A 19,984-nucleotide genomic window follows, 5' to 3' on the forward strand; every position below is an offset into this window, starting at 1 on the left:
TTACTAAATTTTAGTTTAGTTAATGAGTGTCTATCTGGAATTAGATAAGGCTCAGGGAAATGTTTCTCTGGAGAAAATTACTGTACAGAACTGTAACACTGAAGGAAATGTTCCTGTGTCTGTTCGGGGTAATGACTTGCCCATGAAGGGAGCAATCCCAATCTCCAAGCAATTGTCCTTGAACAGCCATGTGTGCTGGAACAGGGGAAAGGATATTCCAAGTTGTTTGCCTGTTAAAGGGGAATGTTTCCCCAGCTCAAAGTCCTTTCAGCTGAGTGTGACTCCCTCATTTGAGAGAGGTTAAGCACAGTTCTCCTCACCTTTGTTCTTACAATAAAGAAAATAACATTGATAACAACATTTCCCTACCCCTGAATGCAGTACAACCGTGACTTGTAACCCAGCACCAGCCAAAGTAGATCACTTTGAGCAACACCACTATCTGCTGAGTATCTAGGAAAACTAGGTTTGTTCATGTAAATATTGTTTGCCTCTGAAGTCTCTTCCACTCCCAGCTAGCTGTCAGGGGGAACTCATTTAGCCCCTGCTAACAAAGGCTTATGCACCAAACAATATGCCAGGGTCGCGTGCCATAGAAGAGGACTGGACTCATTGACTTAGGTGGTCGCTTCCAGGTCTATTTGCCCATTTTGCATCACATCTGGAGCTCATGTGGAGTTGCTTACCAACTCTGACCCTGCTGTGCATCCTGGATGATGGATTTGCCCCTTCATAGATTCAGGAGAAAGCATGACACAGCATTCTCATCTGGAAAAGGAATTGTTCTTGGGCTCCTGTTTAGAGATCTCACAGGAGTTGAATTCCTGGGGTTCCTGGCAATCTCTGCATGCTGAGCTTCCAGATGCCCCATCTCCAGCCACTACCCCAGATAGGAAGGATGGTTCAGGGCTTAAAGTGCTGTTCTGGGACTCAGAAGAACTGGCTTCAGTTCCAGGCTCTTCCACAGACTTCTTCTTTGACCTTGGGCAACTCACTTAACCCCTCTGGGCCTCAACAATATCTCTTTTAATATGGCTCAATTTAAAGTTTACATCTGGGAACAAGGGATGCAGGCCATCCTTGTCGAATGGAGGACCCAATCTTGGGAAGCAGTGACTCTGAAAAAGACTTGCAGCTCAGTGGTGTGCTATGGCTGAAAATCCCAGTGTAATCCAGGAAGTATAAGCAGGGGAATCTCAAGTAGGAGCAGAGATGATATTTTGTATGGGTACTTGGCACAGCTGGGAGCACTGCTGGAATATTGTGTCCTGTTTTATTGCCCACAGTTGGAGGAACACGTGGATAAATTGAAGAGGAGTCAGAGAACAACCAAGAGAATGATGAAAGGATTAGAAAACCTGCTTGAGAGTGATCCACTGAAGAAGCTCAATTTATTTAGTTTAACAGAAAGAGGTGTTATTGTTAAGGGGTGATGGGACCAATGTCTGTAAGTACCTACCTGAGGAACAAACATTTAACAATGGTTTCTTCAGTCTAGCAGAGACATTTATAGCATGATCCAATGGCTGGAAGATGAATCTAGACACATTCAGAAAGGATGTGGTGTTTTTTTAAGGATGAGGGTAATTAACCATGGAAAGAATTTATCAAGGGCCGTGGAATATTCTCCATCACTGACAACTGTTAAATCAAGGCAGGAGGTTGTTCCAATAGTTCTCCTCTAGGAGTTATTTCAGGGGAGGTCTCTGGCCCATGCTCCACAGGCAGTCAGACTAGGTGATCACAATGGTTCCTTCTGCTCTTGGAATCTTCCCAGTGGTGTTAATAACATTGCCCTACAGCACGGGGTGTTGTACTGATAAATATGTCAAAGTTCAAGAGGTCCTCAGACGCTACAATAATCTGGGCCATAGATAAGTGCCTCTCCTACCCCCCAGCCCATTCTCCCCCAATGACCTCCTTGCAGGGGTCTGCAATGCTTCAGGGATGCTGCATCCCCTGCTCCTCATTTTCCCCTTACACCCCCATCTTCCTCTTCCTCCCCTTCTCCTGAGGCCCTTCCCCCTGTTCCTTCTCTTCACCTCAAGCATGGTCCCCAGCCAGGTCGGAGCTGGATTTTGGTAAGAACTGACCAGGGAGCCCAGGCCATTGTTGAGAGCCCCAGATTCTCCACCTTCGATTGTGGTGTGTCCTGGTGGGTGGGTGTGACGATGTAGTTCTGGTGGGACCCAACTGAGAGTGCCAATTCAGGACCAACTGCTTAAACAGGGCAGTTATAGCTGTAGGCTGGGGTTTTTCCACATCTAAGGCAAACCAAACCAGCCAGACAAAAATGACTTCGGTTTCATCCCACTGGCTAACCACAAGTCACACAAGCAATTTCCTTAGACACTCCAGTCTTCCAGTATCACCACCAGGGCCTCTTGTCCTGGGGATGAATGGTTATGAAAATGAACACCCCAATAAAAGAAAAAGGTTCTCTCGATCCCAAAGGACCAAGCCCCAGACCCAAGTCAATATACACATCAGATCTTACCCACAAATCACGCTGTTGCCAATCCTTTAGAATCTAAAATCTAAAGGTTTATTCATAAAAGGAAAAAGATAGAGATGAGAGCTAGAATTGGTTAAATGGAATCAATTACATACGGTAATGGCAAAGTTCTTAGTTCAGGCTTGTAGCAGTGATGGAATAAACTGCAGGTTCAAATCAAGTCTCTGGAGAACATCCCCCGCTGGGATGGGTCATCAGTCCTTTGTCTAGAGCTTCAGTTTGTAGCAAAGTCCCTCCAGAGGTAAGAAGCAGGATTGAAGACAAGATGGAGATGAGGCATCAGCCTTATATAGGCTTTTCCAGGTGTCAGAACACTTCTTGGTTTTTACTGTGGAAAATTACAGCAAAATGGAGTTTGCAGTCACATGGGCCAGTTTCTGCACGCCCTGCTGAGTCACAAGGCGTATCTGCCTCCTCTCAATGGGTCAATTGTGTAGCTGATGGTCGTTAATGGGCCATCAAGCAGGCTAAGCAGAGCTAACACCCACTTGTCTGGGATCTCTCCCAGTAACACAGCACAAGTTTGAAATATAGACAGTATACAGCCAATATTCATAACTTCAACTACAAAATGATACAGACATACAGACAGCATAATCATAATCAGTGACCCATACCTTGGTCTTAGACACCTTACATGACCCTCTTTACATAAGATCTGGTGCCACTATAGGACCTAGATTGCAAACCATGTTCTATATGGTCCCAGTTTATATCAATAACGTCACAGTGGGAAGATGGGCTGGGGGCTGTTCTTGGGTCCCCTGACCCTCCTGCCCAGGGAAGATGGAACATCAGGGCTGTCTGGCCAGCTCTTAACACAGCAAGGCTCCAGCTTCCAGCCTGGGCAGGGTCGGGGATATAGGGGAAGTGAAGGAGCAGAGGGTGGTGCCTCAGGGGATAAAATGGCCTCCCAGGGCTCCTGCATTAATCATGTTTCTGACATGACACAGTCACAAGCACCTTTCTGAGGGCGTCGGGGAAGGATGTGTGTCCATGGTCCTTGAATAGCCTCTGACCACACATGATGCCACGCTCATGGATCACCCAGTGCCCAGACTGCTCAGGAAGGGCCAGGACTGCAATTGCAAAAGAGCTTTGATCATGGCTCAGCAGCTTTTTTCATGGCATGTAGATTTTTAACCAGAGCCAGGAAAGTGACAGGCCAGGTCTAATGGGAAACAATAGCCGCATCCATTCTCTTTATTAACTGCATCAACAGGAATTCTGAAGTCTGAGCAGCCAAGGATACGGCTTTTTATGGGCCAACATCCCACCAGTCCCTTGTCTCTCCAGAAACACAGGAACTTTGTTCATCTCACTGCCTCCCTTGGTCTCTTTCCCCCATTTCACTGTCCTCCCTCACCAGCGGGTCAGGACATCCATCTCCCATTGTGCCAGGGCTTAGACCTCATCTGAACCTCTCTACAAAGTGGAGATAAGTAGCTCATAGCATCTCAGATGGAACGGTCCAGGATGGAATAGGTGGCTGTGGTCCATGTTTTTTGTCGCTTAAGTCACCAGTGCCATAGCCAAGTGATGAACTGATCTGTCACTTGAAGAACACCCTGATTATCTTCACACAAAGGTGTTTGCTTTTCACTCTGTATACGATTGGCTTCATCAGAGGCGGGTCCAGCAGGTATACATATCCCAGAAAAATCTGAAGCGAGTGAGAAGAGCTATTCCCGAATCTGTGTATCACAGGAAAGCCAAGCATTGGTGTGTAGAAAAGGAAGACAGCACAGAGGTGGGCCACATAGGTGTTCAGGGCCCTGAGGGACTCCATGTGGGATGTGATGCTCAGCACTCTTCTGAGGATCATCACATAAGACAAGCAAATAAGCAGCGAGTCTAACTCCACTGTTAAAAGTGCAATGGACAAGACATAGATGCTGTTGACTGTGATATCTGAACAAGCTAACTTCATGACCTCTCAGTTCACACAGTAGGAATGGGAGAGGACATTAGCTCGACAGTATTGGAACTGTTTCAGGAGAAAGGGGAGTGGGAATATTAAGGCCACTGCCCTTAGCACACACACTAGTCCCATCTTGACTATTTTTGGGAGGGTTAAGATGGATGCATATCTTAAAGGATTTCAGATCGCGACAAAGCGGTCAAAGGCCATCAACAAGAGCACAGATGATTGAATGTATGAAAGTGAGTTGATGAAAAACAGCTGAGCAAAACAGGTATCGAGGCTGATCTCCCTAGATTTAAACAAGAATATGCCCAGTATTGTTGGCATGGTGGTTACCGATAAGCCAAGGTCTGTGACTGTCAACATGGAAAGAAAAATGTACATGGGCTCATGGAGGCTTGATCTGTTTTTATAATGAACAGAATGACTGAATTTCCTACTATCGAAATAACATACATTAAGTAAAAAGGGATAGAGATCCAGAGATGAATGTCTTCCATCCCAGGTATTCTGGTGAGAAATAATTCTGCAGAGTTGGATTTGGTGTCATTGACAGCTGACATAAAGTACTAGGCAGGTCCCAGGAGTTTTCAACTTTCCTTCCTGAAGGAAAAAAGAACAGGAAACTAGATTATATTTAACAAGACATCTTTCTGCTCTTAGTGCAAGTCTAGAGACTCTCAGGATCTCAAGGAAAATCATCAAAAACATAGTCTTGGATTTATACCACTGATGGGAAGATAGACACTGCCAGACTGGATAAGACCTGTATTCCATCTAGCTCAGTAGCCAGTTTCCGATGCTGGAGAAAAAGGGGGAAGAAGCCCTTCAATAGATAGCTATGAAAAACCTGCTTCCAGGGAAAGTTTCCTCTTGATACCCAGCATTTACACATATTTAATGGTGTAAATCAGGAAGGTTTAGATCCCTTCCAATACTATATTAGAAACAATCCTCACTGCTATAATTAGATTTTCTGGTAACCCATATTAAACACCCATTTCTTCTACACCAGCGACACCATCACAGGGCCTAACCAGATCAGCCACAACATCACTGGTTCATTCACCTGCACGAACACCAACGTAATATACACCATCATGTGCCAGCAATGCACCTCAGATATTGGGAATGGCAATATACAAAAACCTGTAGGAGAACATTTCAATTTCCCTGGCCACACAATAGCAGATTTAAAGGTTGCCATCCTGCAGCAAAAGAACTTCAGGACCAGACTCCAAAGAGAAACTGTTGAGCTTCAGTTCATCTGCAAATTTGACACCATCTGCTCAGGATTAAAGAAAGACTGTGAATGGCCAGCCAACAACAAAAGCAGTTTCTCCTCCCATGGTGTTCAAACCTCAACTGCTAGAAGAGGGCCTCATCCTCCCTGATTGAACTAACCTCGTTATTTCCATATTGATTCTTGCCTGCATATATATACCTGCCCCTGGAAATTTCCACTACATGCATCCGACGAAGTGAGTATTCACCCACGAAAGCTCATGCTCCAATACGTCTGTCAGTCTATAAGGTGCCACAGGACTCTTTCTTTCTTTTTACAGATCCAGACTTACACGGCGACTCTTCTGATATTATGCCTACACTAGTATAAAGTCTTGTGTCATTGCAAGGGTTTTTTCAGAAGAGTTAAAGGAATTAATTTACCAATTCAAAGCTAATAAATGCCCATTGCCCATAACACAAAGTCACATAATGTTGTACTAGGAAAGGGAAATGTCTTTACAGGTACTCAGCAACATTAAAAAAAACTCCTCAGAGGGAAATCAGCTTGCAACACCAGTTAGCTGATGGAATTGTTCTGCCTCTGCACCTCAGCTCTATGCTGAAACACAGCCCAGTGTTCTCTCTTCCTTTATATATATATATATATATATATATATATATATATATAAATTATTTTCGCCATTCCTGGGAGTCCAAATTATGACACTGCCTCTCTTCAGCACATGGGAAAAATTCCCAAGTCCACATTCTGAATTCACTAACATTTACTTCAACTGCATCACTCCAAATTTACATGTGTAAAATCAATAAGAACCAGGCTCTATCCATTTTCCCTAAACAAATGTTCCCAGTGATACACTCTGACCCCCAAGAATCTCTCCAGGAGAAGCTGAACTGCTTTGCCTGGCCAACATTGACTGAATCCAGAAAGTCTGACCATCCTACAGGCTTCTCTTCATCCTCACAGGAGCTGCTCCCTCACCCCGTGGAAGGGTCTGTAGCTATCTGCAAAGATACAAGCTGACACAGATAGCTACTTAATCTGGGTGGGGAAACAGTTGGCAGCACAAATGAATGGATAGTTCAAACAGTAGGTTTACACTAATATTCTTTTCAACGTGCAAGTTACTTCAGCCATCCATGCATCTGAGGAAGTGGGTATTCACCCACGAAAGCTCATGCTCCAAAACGTCTGTTAGTCTATAAGGTGCCACAGGATTCTTTGCTGCTTTTACAGATCCAGACTAACACGGCTACCCTCTGATACTCTTCAGCCATCCTCGTGTAAGGTGAAAATTGCATACAAACACTCCCCTTTCCTGCACCTCTGCTCCACTCTTTGCTGAAACACAGAGCAGCGGTCTTTTTCTCAGGACTTTTTGGAAACCCTTGCACAGGTATTGCAGAGGGATTGTGCTCATGGCCGTGATTAGAAACAGCTTCTTGTTAGTTAGCAGGAGACAGCATCAAACAACTCTTCCACACCTTTATTAATGATCCTGGATGATTGGATGGATTGCACCTTCAGATGACACTAATCGGGGGGAGAACTAGATATGATGGAGGGTAGGGATCAGATCAAGAGAGACCTAGACAAATTGGAGGATTGGGCCAAAAGAAATCTGAGGAGGTTCAGCAAGGACAAGGACGGAGTCCTGCACTTCAGGACTGAAGATTCCCATGCGCTGCTACGGACTAGGGACCAACTGACTAAGCAGCAGTTCTGCAGAAAAGCACTCGGGGATTACAGGGGATGAGACGGTGGATATGAGTCAGCAGCGTGCCCTTGTTGCCAAGAAGGCGAAGGGCTTATTGGGCTGCATTAGTAGGAGCATTGCCAGCCGATCAAGGGAAGCGATTATTCCCTTCTATTCAGTACTGGTGAGGGTACATCTGGAGTATTGTGTCCACTTTTGGGCCACCCACTGTAGAAAGGATGTGAACAAATCAGAGAGAGTCCAGCACAGGGCAATGGAAACGGTCAGTGGGCTGGGGCACATGACTTTTGAGGAGAGGCTGAGAGAACTGAGGTTATTTAGTCTGTGGAAGAGAAGAGTGAGGGGGGATTTGATAGCAGCCTTCAACAACCACCTGAAGGGTGCGGGGAGTGGCTGGGGAGTGCGAGGGGGGCGTTCAAATGGGCAGGGGCCCAGTGCAGGGAGACGCCCCCAGACACGCAGGCTGGACTCGGGGGGAGGGAACATGACCCTGACCGAGGGGGTGGACAATGCTGGGGAGAAGGGCCCGGCTGGCTAGAGCCTGAGGCCCGCGAGGGAGCTGGGAGTGTGAGGAACAGGCTGTGACCTGCCCTGACATCCCAGAGATGCCAGTTTTGGTGCTCCCGAGCCCAAGGGCGGGGCCCTTGTTCCTCTTAACCGTCTTCCATATTTCCTTATTTTTCTTACAGTTGCTGTTTAATAAATTGTATTTGTTTTGAAGTTAATGTGCTGATCAGGGGTCAGGGAAGCGGCCGGTGCGAAGAGAGTATCCCAGAGTGGAGCAGCCCCCGAGCACATAAGAATTTCCACTTTCATTTAAAAAATAGTTAATGTCTAGCCTGTCATGTTCAAAATGTGACCCCCCCAATGGTTCAAAAAGTATAAGGCAAATCAAAAGAATCCCCCAGATAATTATAAAATCTCATGATTTGGGAGGCCTGACTTGTGATGTTTGAATGTATTGGGTCAGCAGTACTTGCCGATATGTGGGGGGTGTGGATCCACTTATCTTTACAGCCACGCAAATAATTCATGGGGAATAATTTAGGCTATGAATCCATCCCATTTCCTCTTCATAAATTCTCCATAAGAAGCTTACAGGGCACTCAAATTTATCCCTATTTCAAAAATAATCCCGGGGTGAGTTCAATGAATAATTCTTCTTCAGGAATCAGTTTGCTAGTTAAAACTCACAGTGTGTGGATTGGACACTCGGGTCATATGACTTGACTTCTGTTCCCTGACTGGATGAGCAGAACTCCAAGAAATCTGATTGCTAGTGTGAATGCTCTCCTTTCCTTATTCAGAATTTATTTTCGGGGAATATAATGTACTACCAAGGAGGCAGTGCGTTCAAATGGGCAGAGCACTGGCTGGGCAGTCAGGAAACCTCAGTGCAGTTGCACCTCTGCCACTCACCTGTTGCATGAGCCTCGATGAGTTGCCTCTCTGTACCTCAGTTTCCTCATGTGTTTAATAGACTACTAACCCATACTGCCCTTTGAAAGGTGCTTTCATAGATTCCAAGGCCAGAATGCTGTATCACATAGGCCAGAAAACTTCCCCAAAATAATTCCTAGAGCAGATCTTTCAGAAAAAATCCAGTCTTGATTTAAAAGCTGTTAGCGATGGAGAATTCACTACAACCTTTGGTAAATTGTCCCAGTGATTAATTGCTCTCAGCAATATAAATGTACGCCTTGTTTCACACAGGCTCTGTTAAAGATGGTTTCTCTCAGCCATAGTCTCCCAGCAAAATGGTGGCTGGCTCTCCCCTTGCTCAGGCTCTCTTCCAGGGGCCCAAAGGTGCTGGTGTTTTTGTTTTCTTAGGTGAAAGAATGTGGAATTGTCTGCCCCTTTCTTTTCTAGTCCGTTGAGTCTTGAAAGTTGATTCTTCTAAAGCAGAGGTTGTCAACCAGGGGCATGGGGTACACAGAGGTCTTCTAGGGAGCACATCAACTCCTGTCAATATTTGCCTAGTTTTACAGCAGGCTACATAACAAGCACTAGTGAAATAAGTACAAACTAAAATTTCATACAGACAAAAGGAGAAAGTCATCAATTTGTCAGTAAGAGTGTACTGTGACACATCTATATTTTATATCTGTTTTTGTAAACAAGTAGTTTCTAAGTGAGGTGAAACTTGGAGGTACACAAGACAAATCAGACTCCTGAAAGGGGCACAGTAGACTGAAAAGGTTGAGAGCCAATGTTCTAAAGGATCCCCTCAAAGCAAAGTTTATCCAAACTGTGAGGAATGCGACCTGAAGTCTGGTGGTGAAGTCTCCGTGTGTAGTCCACACACCTCCTGGGTGTGGTGTCCTGTCCCATCAAGTGGCACCAAGACCACTTAATGAGAGAGAGCTAAAATGAGTCTGTGGTTTGGCCTTTTAGCTCATGTGGTAGAGACTCATGCAGTAAGCTCCAGAGGCCTTAAGTTCAGTCCCTCTCGCGACCAACCGGGGTTTGTCAATGTTACAAGTGGGGTCTTGTCTGGGATTTCAACCAGAAAGTCTCTGAGCTCGGGATGTGCTTCCTCAGCGAGGGGAAGTATGTAACCCACACTCCTCCCGAGTGTGGTGTTCTGTCCTATCTAGTGGCACCGAGACCATTTAGAGACAGTGAAATGAGTCTGCTCTACAGCCCTAGCTAACAGCCAACTGGCTTATAGCTCATGCACTGAGCTCCAGAAGTACCAGGTTTGATCCTGCCTGCTAACAACCAGGGTCTGTCAACATTACACAGGCTCTTCTCCCCCCCGCACTTGTGTTTGCTGAATTGTAAATTGCTCTGTTCACTATCATCTCCTTGTTTGCTGCTTATATAAACCCCCATTCCTTTGTTTGGGACAGACCTCTTTAACAGCGTTTGCCTAGGAGGGGCTGTCGGGTTTTCACAAGTAATGTCATACAGGGGGAACTCATAACTGTCTATGTAATGTTGCATTGTGATCTTATTGACCAGAGAGTTGTTAGTTTTCAAATGATACCGCTCAAGGCATATTTCGTACAAAGACTATTACCATTGCATGTAGGGTGTGACTAGAGGGCTGGTTTGGGTCATACATGCTCATTAGGGCATCTGCAACGGTGGAAGGCCAATTCCACTCCCAAATTTGAAAAAAAAGGGGTGTCAACCTGTTCCGCCAGTTCAGCCAGCCCCAGAGAGAGACAGCCATATCGGAAGGATGCTGAAGATCTCTGCCCTGAGGGCTGATGTTCGCAGGCCTGCTTTGGCCACCTGCAGCAAGCAGATAACAGCCAGGAGAAGGATCCCAGCCTATTCAAAGAACATGGTGCTTGCTGCTTGGTCTGCTCAGGAGGGTGGCCCGTGTACCTTTCAGGACTGAAGAAATCTGTATGTTGGATACTGTTATTTTTCTTTGATCGGTATGTGCTGTATTGCTTTAATGATAAGAGCATGTTTTGATTTATGAGGCATTTTAGTTAACCCACAGATTGTCGTCTTATCAACTGAAGGATTTTTTTTTGTTTAGTCTGAGCCACTTTACTACACTGTGGTGTCTTTCCTCCAAATCGGAGCAACTCAGGATACTGGCATCCCCAACTGTCCCAGTTTGCATATGTCATGATATAATTCCCCACTCTGAACTTTAGACGTCCAAAAGACGGGGTACCAGCATGAATTCCTCTAAGCTCAATTACCAGCTTAGAACCTGTAGCGCTGCCACCAACCAGGAATTCCAGTGCCTGGTACACTCTGGTCCCCCCAAAACCTGGCCTGGGAACCCCCAAGACCCAGTCCCTCTGGATCTTAACACAAGGAAAGTAAACCCTTTCCCTCACCGTTGCCTCTCTCAGGCTTCCCCTCCCTGGGTTACCCTGGATGATCACTGTGTGATTCAAACTCATTGAATCACAAAACAGAGAGGACAATTCACCTTCTTCCCTCCTTCTCTTTCCCCCTCCCTGACACTTCCTGAGAGAAAGTAATCCTGGTACAGAGAGAAATCAGCCTCTCTCTCCCTCTTCCCTCCTTTCTCCCCACCAATACCCTGGTGGATCCAGACCCAGTCCCCTGCGGTCTCACCAGAATAAAAAAACAATCAGGTTCTTAAACAAGAAAAGCTTTTAATTAAAGAAAGAAAAAACAGTAAAGATTATCTTTGTAAATTTTAAAAAAATGGAATAGGTACAGGGTCTTTCAGCTATTGAAACTGGGAACACCCTCCCAGCCTAAGTATACAAATACAAATTAAAATCTTTTCCGCAAAATACCAATTTGAACTCCTTTCAGCCAAATACACATTTGCAAATAAAGAAAACAACCATAAGCCTAACTCGCTTTGTCTACCTAGTACTCACTAGTCTGACCTTATAAGAGCCTGTATTGGAGAGATTGGAGAGAAACCTGGTTGCACGTCTGATGCCTCTGAGCCCCCAGAGTGAACAACAACCAAACACTAAGAGCACAGCACAAAAACTTCCCAGCCTCAAGATTTGAAAGTATCCTGTCCTCTGATTGGTCCTCTGGTCAGGTGACAGCCAGGTTTACTGAACTTGTTAACCCTTTACAGTCAAAGAGATATAAAGTACTTCTGTGCTATTAACTTTTCTTATCTGTTTATGACAGCATATTTGTGTTGTTCTCCACAGGTGGCAGTTCCGATCTCAGAACAGACTGAACCCTCTCAGTATCCCTGCAATACAATGGAATAATTACGGGTACGGGTGTAACCGAAGTTTGGTGGGTTACACTCAGACCAAGCCCTTGTCTCCGGTCCTTTAACAGAGCCCTGACTCTGCTCTCCCAGGAGCCCCTCTCTGCCTGAACGCGGGTTGCTCTTACAGGCCCAGCTCACTAGGTGACATCTACCCTGTCTTTCCATCCAGACTCCAAGGAAGACTGGAGAACTGAGCAGGGTTATGACATCACGGGTATCAAGCAGGCTGAACAGCTGTAACATAAGAATGGCTACACCCATAGGCGGCAGGTTATATACATTTGCGGTGCCCGAGCACCAGGAATATTCAGGGCCGGGGGCCCTGCTCCAGCAATATTTGGAGCTGGGTCTCTCCCATGGCCCTGCCTGGATTGGGCCCCAGCCCCTGCGGGTCTCCCCTGTGCTGCCGCGTATCTGCCTGGAGCGGGTCCTGGGCTCCGCCTGCCACCCTCCCCCTGCGTGTCCCCCCCACCAGGCACATCCCTGCCTGCTCGTGCTGCCGGAGTGGAACGGCTCCCAGCAGAACTGCTGGCTGCTGCCCCAGGGTCCTAGTGCTGCAATCTGCTAATGGCAGGGCAGGCTGCCCTTCCCCTGCCCTTCCGCCCTAACCCTGAGCCCTTCCAACACTCCAAATCCTCATCCCCAGCCACAGCCCTCATCCTCCTGCACCCTAATCCTCTGCCCCAGCCCTGAGCCCCCCCCCGCAGCATGAACCCATCCTCAGCCACAGCCCTCATCCTCCGGTACCCTAATCCTCTGCCCCAGCCCTGAGCCCCCCATGGAGCATGAACCCCTCATCCTCAGCCACAGCCCTCATCCCTTCACACCTGATCCTCTACCCCAGCCCTGAACCCCCCGCAGCATGAACCCCTCCTTCTTATCCCCAACCTTCATCCCTCTGCACCCTGATCTCTTCCCCAACCCTGAAGCCCCCAAACCCAGCCACAGCCCTCATCCCTCTGTTACCGGCAGATAACTGCCTGAGGCCAAGCAACAGCGGGGGGGTCCGTCGCCCGGTGTGCCGCCCCAATAAACACACCAGGGTGGAGAAGCAAACCAAGTTTATTTGAGATCTCAAAGCGGTGCAGGGAGACTGACTCAAACCAAGCAGAATTAAAACAAGCAGTCTGTTTCTTTATATCCATGAGAACTTTTCTCGCTGACTAGCAATCCCCCGTTTCCCCTCCCTCTTCTGTCCAGCTGCAGCATTCTCTTCTCACACACTTCTTTGTCTTCTCCCTCCCTCTCCCCTTTCTGCTGCAGAGACACGTGTGCTGTATCTAAAAGCGGCCTTGAAACTTGCTTCAGCCGAGCTTCAACGTATTACAGCAGAGAACTGGCTGTTACAGCCAAAAACTAACTGCTAACATTGCATTTTTGCAACTATTAGTACATTAGGTTACACTAGGTTACACCAAGTGTTGAACATGGAGGAACAATGGTTCACTGAGGCCTACAACAGGAGGGCTTCATTGACACTTGTGATCTACCACTCTCCCGAGTTACCTAGATTTATACCTGGTGACACCAACGCTTCCACACCCAAATCCTCTGCCCCAGCCCTGAGCCCCCCCGCAGCATGAACCCCTCATCTTCAGCCCCAACCCTCATTCCCCTGCACCCTGATCCTCTGCCCCAGCTCCGAGCCCCCATCCTCAGCATGAACCCCTCATCCTCAGCCCCACAGCCCTCACCCAACAACCCAACCCTCTTCCTTAGCCCTGAGCCACCCCACATCATGAAACCCTCATCCTCAGCCCCACAACCTTCATCCTTGCACTCCTTCCTATCCCCAAACTCCCTCCTAGAGCATGCACCACCTCCCCCTTCATACACCCCCACCCCCAGCCCAGAGCCTGCACCCAAACTCCATCTCAAAGCCTGCACTCCTCACCCCTTCTGCACACCCACCCCCTACCCCAGCCCGGAGCCTGCATCCAGCACCCAAATTCAATCCCAAAGCCTGCACCCCTCCTGCACCCTAATCCCCAAGGCAGAACCTGAACACTAGACCTCCTCCCCCGAAACCCCGCCCAGAGCCTTAGACAAGTGGGGGTGGAGTTGGGGGGCGGGTTCTGGGCACCACCTAAATTTCTACACACTTGCCAGCCATGGCCACACTGGGTCAGACCAAAGGTTCATCTAGCCCAGTATCCGGTCTTCTGACTGGCCAATGCCGGGTGCTTCAGAGGGAATGAACAGAACAGGGAATCATCAAGTGGTCCATACCCTGTCATCCATTTCCAGTTTCTGGTAAACAGAGCCTACGGACACTCAGAGAACCGTGTGGCATCCCTGCCCATCTTGGCTAATAGCCATTGATGACCTATCTTTCATGAAATTATCTAGTTCTTTTTTGAACCTTCTTACAGTCTTGGCCTTCCCAACATCCTCTGGCAAGAAGTTCCTTGGCTTGACTGTGCATTGTGTGAAGAAATACTTCCTTTTATTTCTTTTTGACCCGCTGCCTATTCATTTCATGTGGTGACCCCTAGTTCTTTTGTTCTGAGAAGGAGAAAATAACTCTTCCTTATTTACTTTTTCCATACAAATCATGATTTTACAGACCTCTATCATATCCCCTGTAGTTGTCTTTTCTAAGATGAAGAGTCCCAGTCTTATTAATCTCTCCTCCTATGCAAGTTGTCCCACACCCCTAATCATTTTTGTTGCCCTTTTCTCAACCTTCTCCAATTCCAAGATATCTTTTTGTAGATGGGGAGACCACATCTCCATGCACTATTCCTACACTTTGTTTCCTATGGTTCAGCCAGTTACTGACCCATGACAGGACCCTTCCTCTTATCCCATGACAGCTTACTTTGCTTAAGAGCCTTTGCTGAGGGACCTTCTCAAAGGCTTTCTGAAAATCCCAGTATGTCAGTGCCCTGCAAGGCCTTCAATGGCTTTTAAACTTTCCTGTGGGGACATCGGAGACATGGGCCAGTCAACTTGTGTTCAGGCCTAACAAGAACTCAGATGCAACCTGCTGTGAAAAACTCGTTTTAACAAGGATGCGCCTGTCCCAGCACAGGCAACAGGTCAAAATGTGTAACTTCAATAACATTGGTATTGGAAGAGCCCAAAAGATCCACTACAGGAATGTATTGACTCTGGCCCCTTACTTCCAATGCACTGTGGCCTAGTGGATAGAGCACTAGATGGAACTCAGAAAAATTAAATGCTAGTCCTGACTCTGCTACTGTCTTTCCGAGTGACCTTCGGTAAGTCACTGCGCTTCTCTGTGCCTCAGTTTCCCATCTCGAAAAGGAGATTAATGCTCCAGACCTCCTTTGTAAAGTGCTTCGAGGTCTACTGATTGAACATATTAGATAAGAGGTAGGGCTCTTGCTTATCTTATGATATAAGATGCATTTCTTAACTGCTGGAATCAAGTAATTTATTTGAGAATCTCTGCTCTTTATGTCATTTTGTTTGTTAGCCAGTTTGAAGCTCTCGTAGTTGCAAAGAGAAGCTGGGGAACGTGAATTGATTGCAACTCAGCGGCTCAGACACCAGAAGGTAAATGAAAAGTTCCCCAGATGAATATTTTTTGAAGATCCCACAATTTTGAAACCAATCTGGCACAGCTGAGTGGTTTGAGCATTGGTCTGTAAAACCCAGGGTTGTGAGCTCAATCCTTGAGGGGGCTGTTTTAGGGATTTGGGGAAAAATTGATCCTGCTAGTGGAAGCAGGGGGCTGGACGTGATAACCTTAAGGTTCCTTCCAGTTCCAAGAGACTGGTATATCTCCTATTACTATTAATCTCATGATTTTGGTGAGGCCCAGCTTATGGTGTTGGAATGCTTGGGTTGGCAATACCATGAAAGTTTTTCTGCACTGGTAGCACTAGATAATCAGGTCAGGGCTGCTTCTCACTTCAGGCTGGGATATTCTGCATCAGTCACAAGGGTTTTAGGAGTTCCCACAAGTAGGGGAAAAATGCCTAAGGGCTTGAGAGTCAGAGCTCAGAAAAGACCCAGGGTTTCCTGTAAAAGCAGCAAAGAATCCTGTGGCACCTTACAGACTAACAGACGTTTTGGAGCATGAGCTTTCGTGGGTGAATACCCACTTCCTCAGATGATGCCCTCTCTCCTGCTTTATTCTGAACTCAGCTGCTCAGCCCACTTGGGCGGTTGCCCCATCCCATCTCCTGATCTAAGTACAGCATTGACACCTCACAGACTAGAGGGAGATTGCAGGAGGGCAGCCCCATTGTGACCTAGACATGACATCAGCGCCTGCCTGATGCCAGAGCAGCAACTTGCCCTCAGGTGTAGCCTGGGGACTTGTTGCTGGTTTGAGAGTGTCTGTGTTGAGAGTGTATCAGTGCTTGAGCCCGGGGAAATGAGTTCACTCCTCCCCTATCTCAACTCTGCCTCCTGCCTAGAGATCCTGGAATTCACTCTGCCTTTTCTGGTCTATTTTGCTGTGATAAGGCTCGCCAGATCTGAGGTAAGTGAGACTCCTAGAGAGATGGAAAGGCTGGATTGATGCCAGCTGAATGCAGAAACCAAATATAAGTATTTTTAAATCAGCAGGCTCAGATCATCTTCACCCAAGAGTCCTCAAAGAGCTGGCTCATGAGGTTCTTAGCCCACTGACATTAATTTTGTAACCAATTTAGGATTCCTGAGGGAATTCCAGAAGACTGGAAGTGTGCTAATGTTTTGTCAATATTCAAAAAGTTACTGGAGGTTGACCCGGCTTCTTATAGGCCAGTTAGCCTGAAATAATGGACAAACTGATATGGGAATCAATCAATAAAGAATTAAAGGATAGGAATATATTTAAAGTAGGTTAACAATATTCTATAGAAAATGAGTCATGTCAAACATGGATGTGACAAACTTAGACTTTTGAAAGGTGTTGTTTTTCATAGATTCCAAGGCAAGATGGGCCTATTGTGATCTTCTAGTCTGACCTTCCTGTCTAACACAGGCCAAAGAACTTCCAATAATGCCTAGTGCATACCTTTTATTAAAATGTCCAATCTTGATTTTAAAAATTGCCATGATGGAGAATCAATCCACCATGACCTTGGTAAATTGTTCCAATGGTTAGTTCCTCTCACTGTTAAAAATGAAAGCCTTATTTCCTGTCTGAATTCGTCTAGTTTCAACTTCCAGCCATTAGACCATGTTAGACCTTTCTCTGCTAGACTGAAGAGCCCATTTGTAATTATTTCTTCCCCATGTAGGGATTTATAGACTTTTCCTCAAACCACCCTTAATCTCTTTTAGCGACATTGACTAAGCTCCTTAAGTCTATCACTACAAGGCATGTTTTCTAATCCTTTCATCATTCTTATGGCTCTTCTCTGAACCCTCTGCAATTTATCAACATCTTTCCTGAATGTTAGACACCAGAACTGGACACAGGTTTCCTGCAATGGTTGCACTAGTGCCAAATACAGAGGTAAAATAACCACTCTCGTCCAACTTGAGATTCCCCTGTTTCTGCATCCAAGTACCTCAGGACATTTGCATTAAAAATTAGCATTATGCAATATTAATGGAGCACAGATTAAATGGATTGAGAACAGGCTAATGCGAACTGATAGATCTCAAAAAGTAATTGTCAAAGGGCTCATCGAATGTGGGTGTTTCTAAAGGGACTCCGCAGGGATCAGGACTAGGTCTGATGCTAGTCAATATCTTTTCAATGACTTGGAAGTAAATACAAAATTGCTGCTGATCAAAATGGGCTGATGACATAAAGATTGGCAGAATGGTAAATAGCAATGAAGACAGGGCAGTCATACAAAGCGTTCTGGAGAGTTTTTTTGACAAATGGGACCCATTCAAACAAAATGCATTTTCACACAGCCCAGCACAGAGTTTTACATCTGGGAACAAGGAGGGCATATTCAGCTTTGGATGTAACGATCTTTAGTTTTGTATCATCTGCAAATCTGGCCACTACTCTGTTTCCTCCCTTTTCTAGATCATTTATGAATATCTTGAACAACTGTGGTCCCAGGACAAATCTCTGCGGGATCTTGCTATTTATCTCTCTTCATAAATTCACCATTTATTCCTACTTTTTGTTTCCTATCTTTAAAACAGTTACTGGTCCATGAGAGGACCTTCCATCTTCTCCATGACAACTTACTTTGCTTAAGAACCTCTTATGAGGGATCTTGTTAAAGGTTTTCTGAAAGTTCAGATGCACTATATCCACTGGATCGCCCTTGTCCACATGCTTCTTCACCCCTGTAACATTACTCCCCATATTCTTCATAGAAATATTGTTCTATGAATGTGGCATAACTAAGATATGTTTAATGCAAGATGGGTCATGTGACATATCATTGGAAAGTTTATGATTTACTGAATGGGGTTATCCTATTTGTATGGATGTATCATTTCTGTATCTGAAGGTAGAAATATGAGCTCTGTATCAATTACAGAAGTAGTTGCACCAGGGGAATGCCCCCAAACAGTAGGCAATCAGCCTGGACGGACTATTAGGAAGGACAATAGGACTTTGAAGATACTAATCTTCCTCCTTCCTGAGAAGTTTCCTAGGATGCTGCTTTGACACTGCAGGGTCATGTGATCATGTAACCTCACAGAATCATAGAATCCATAGAATCTCAGGGTTGGAAGGGACCTCAGGAGGTCATCTAGTCCAAGCCCCTGCTCAAAGGAGGACCAATTCCCAACTAAATCATCCCAGCCAGGGCTTTGTCAGGTCTGTCCTTAAAAAACTCTAAGGAAGGAGGTTCCACCACCACCCTAGGTAACCCATTCCAGAGCTTCACCACCCTCCTACTGAAAATGTTTTTCCTAATAACCAACCTAAACTTCCCGCACTGCAGCTTGAGACCATTGCTCCTTGTTCTATCATCTGCTACCACTGAGAACAGTCTAGATCCATACTCTTTGGAAACCCTTTTCAGGTAGTTGAAAGAGGCTATCAAATCCCCCCTCATTTGTCTCTTCTGCAGACTAAACAATCCCACTTCCCTCAGATGGACAGCATTTTGGACTGGTGGTATTTTTCCAAAAGGAAGGAGTAGGGGGGGTCAAACTAGGAGACAAAGGATTCCTGTCATAGCCAAATCCTATTTAAGGATTCAAAGGGAGTTAATCTAGCTTCTTCTCCACCACCTCCCTGCCCAAAAAAGGAAGACTGCTGAAAACACCTGGAGAAATAAATGAACTACTCTGTTGGGGAGGAGGGTAAGGGCTGAGCCGAGGCGAGAAAGATCTAGCCTGTGAAAGGAATACCTGGAGAGTTAAGCTGCAAGAAGTGCAGTTTACCTTCAAGAAACTTTGCAGCTCCCAGGCAAGTTGGCTGAACTCATTCCAAACTGTTGTTGTTGTTTTTTGGTATAAAAGAGCTTCCGTTTAAGGATGATATTGGGATTATATCAGCACTTGTTTGGGAGGATTTGCATAACCCATTCATGGTTTCACCACTCAGGAGTAGCATGGCCATCCCAAATGCATGCAGATAAAACCCCAATAGCATGCATTCCTTAAATATGTATCTAGGAAACACTGTTGTCCAGAGGTCAGATTTCTCCCCCAAGGTCTGAATTCCATGCATGGTATCTGAGGTTAATTGCACACCCTGCAATCCTTAAAGCTGCAGAGTTTTATCATCTCTGCAGGAGAGAGAACTTTGCAGGCTCTCTCCTTCAATGCTTATAAGCTCTGCAGGCTCCTGGTACCAGCAATCCCTGTTTCTCCAACCCCCGGATTCTTCCAGTGACCTCTGGTATGTGTTGTGCTGTGTGCCCTATATTGTCTGCATCATAGGAAAGCACAATGCCTACCCATAAAGCCTTATAGTGTAATACTCTCCCACAAGGAAAAGCTGCCCTCTGGCCCCACATGGAAGTCACCTCTGGCTCATTGTTCTCCCAGATTTATAGAGGAGTTCT

At 46.0% G+C, this 19,984-nt stretch overlaps 1 pseudogene; it reads right to left on the reverse strand.

The window, feature by feature from the left end:
• Positions 1–4,067: 4,067 nt before the first annotated feature.
• On the reverse strand, positions 4,068–5,002 carry LOC127058827 (olfactory receptor 51G2-like; annotated as a pseudogene).
• Positions 5,003–19,984: the final 14,982 nt, after the last annotated feature.

Source organism: Gopherus flavomarginatus, chromosome 1 (genome assembly GCF_025201925.1).
Source record: "Gopherus flavomarginatus isolate rGopFla2 chromosome 1, rGopFla2.mat.asm, whole genome shotgun sequence".
Lineage (NCBI taxonomy): Eukaryota > Metazoa > Chordata > Testudines > Testudinidae > Gopherus > Gopherus flavomarginatus.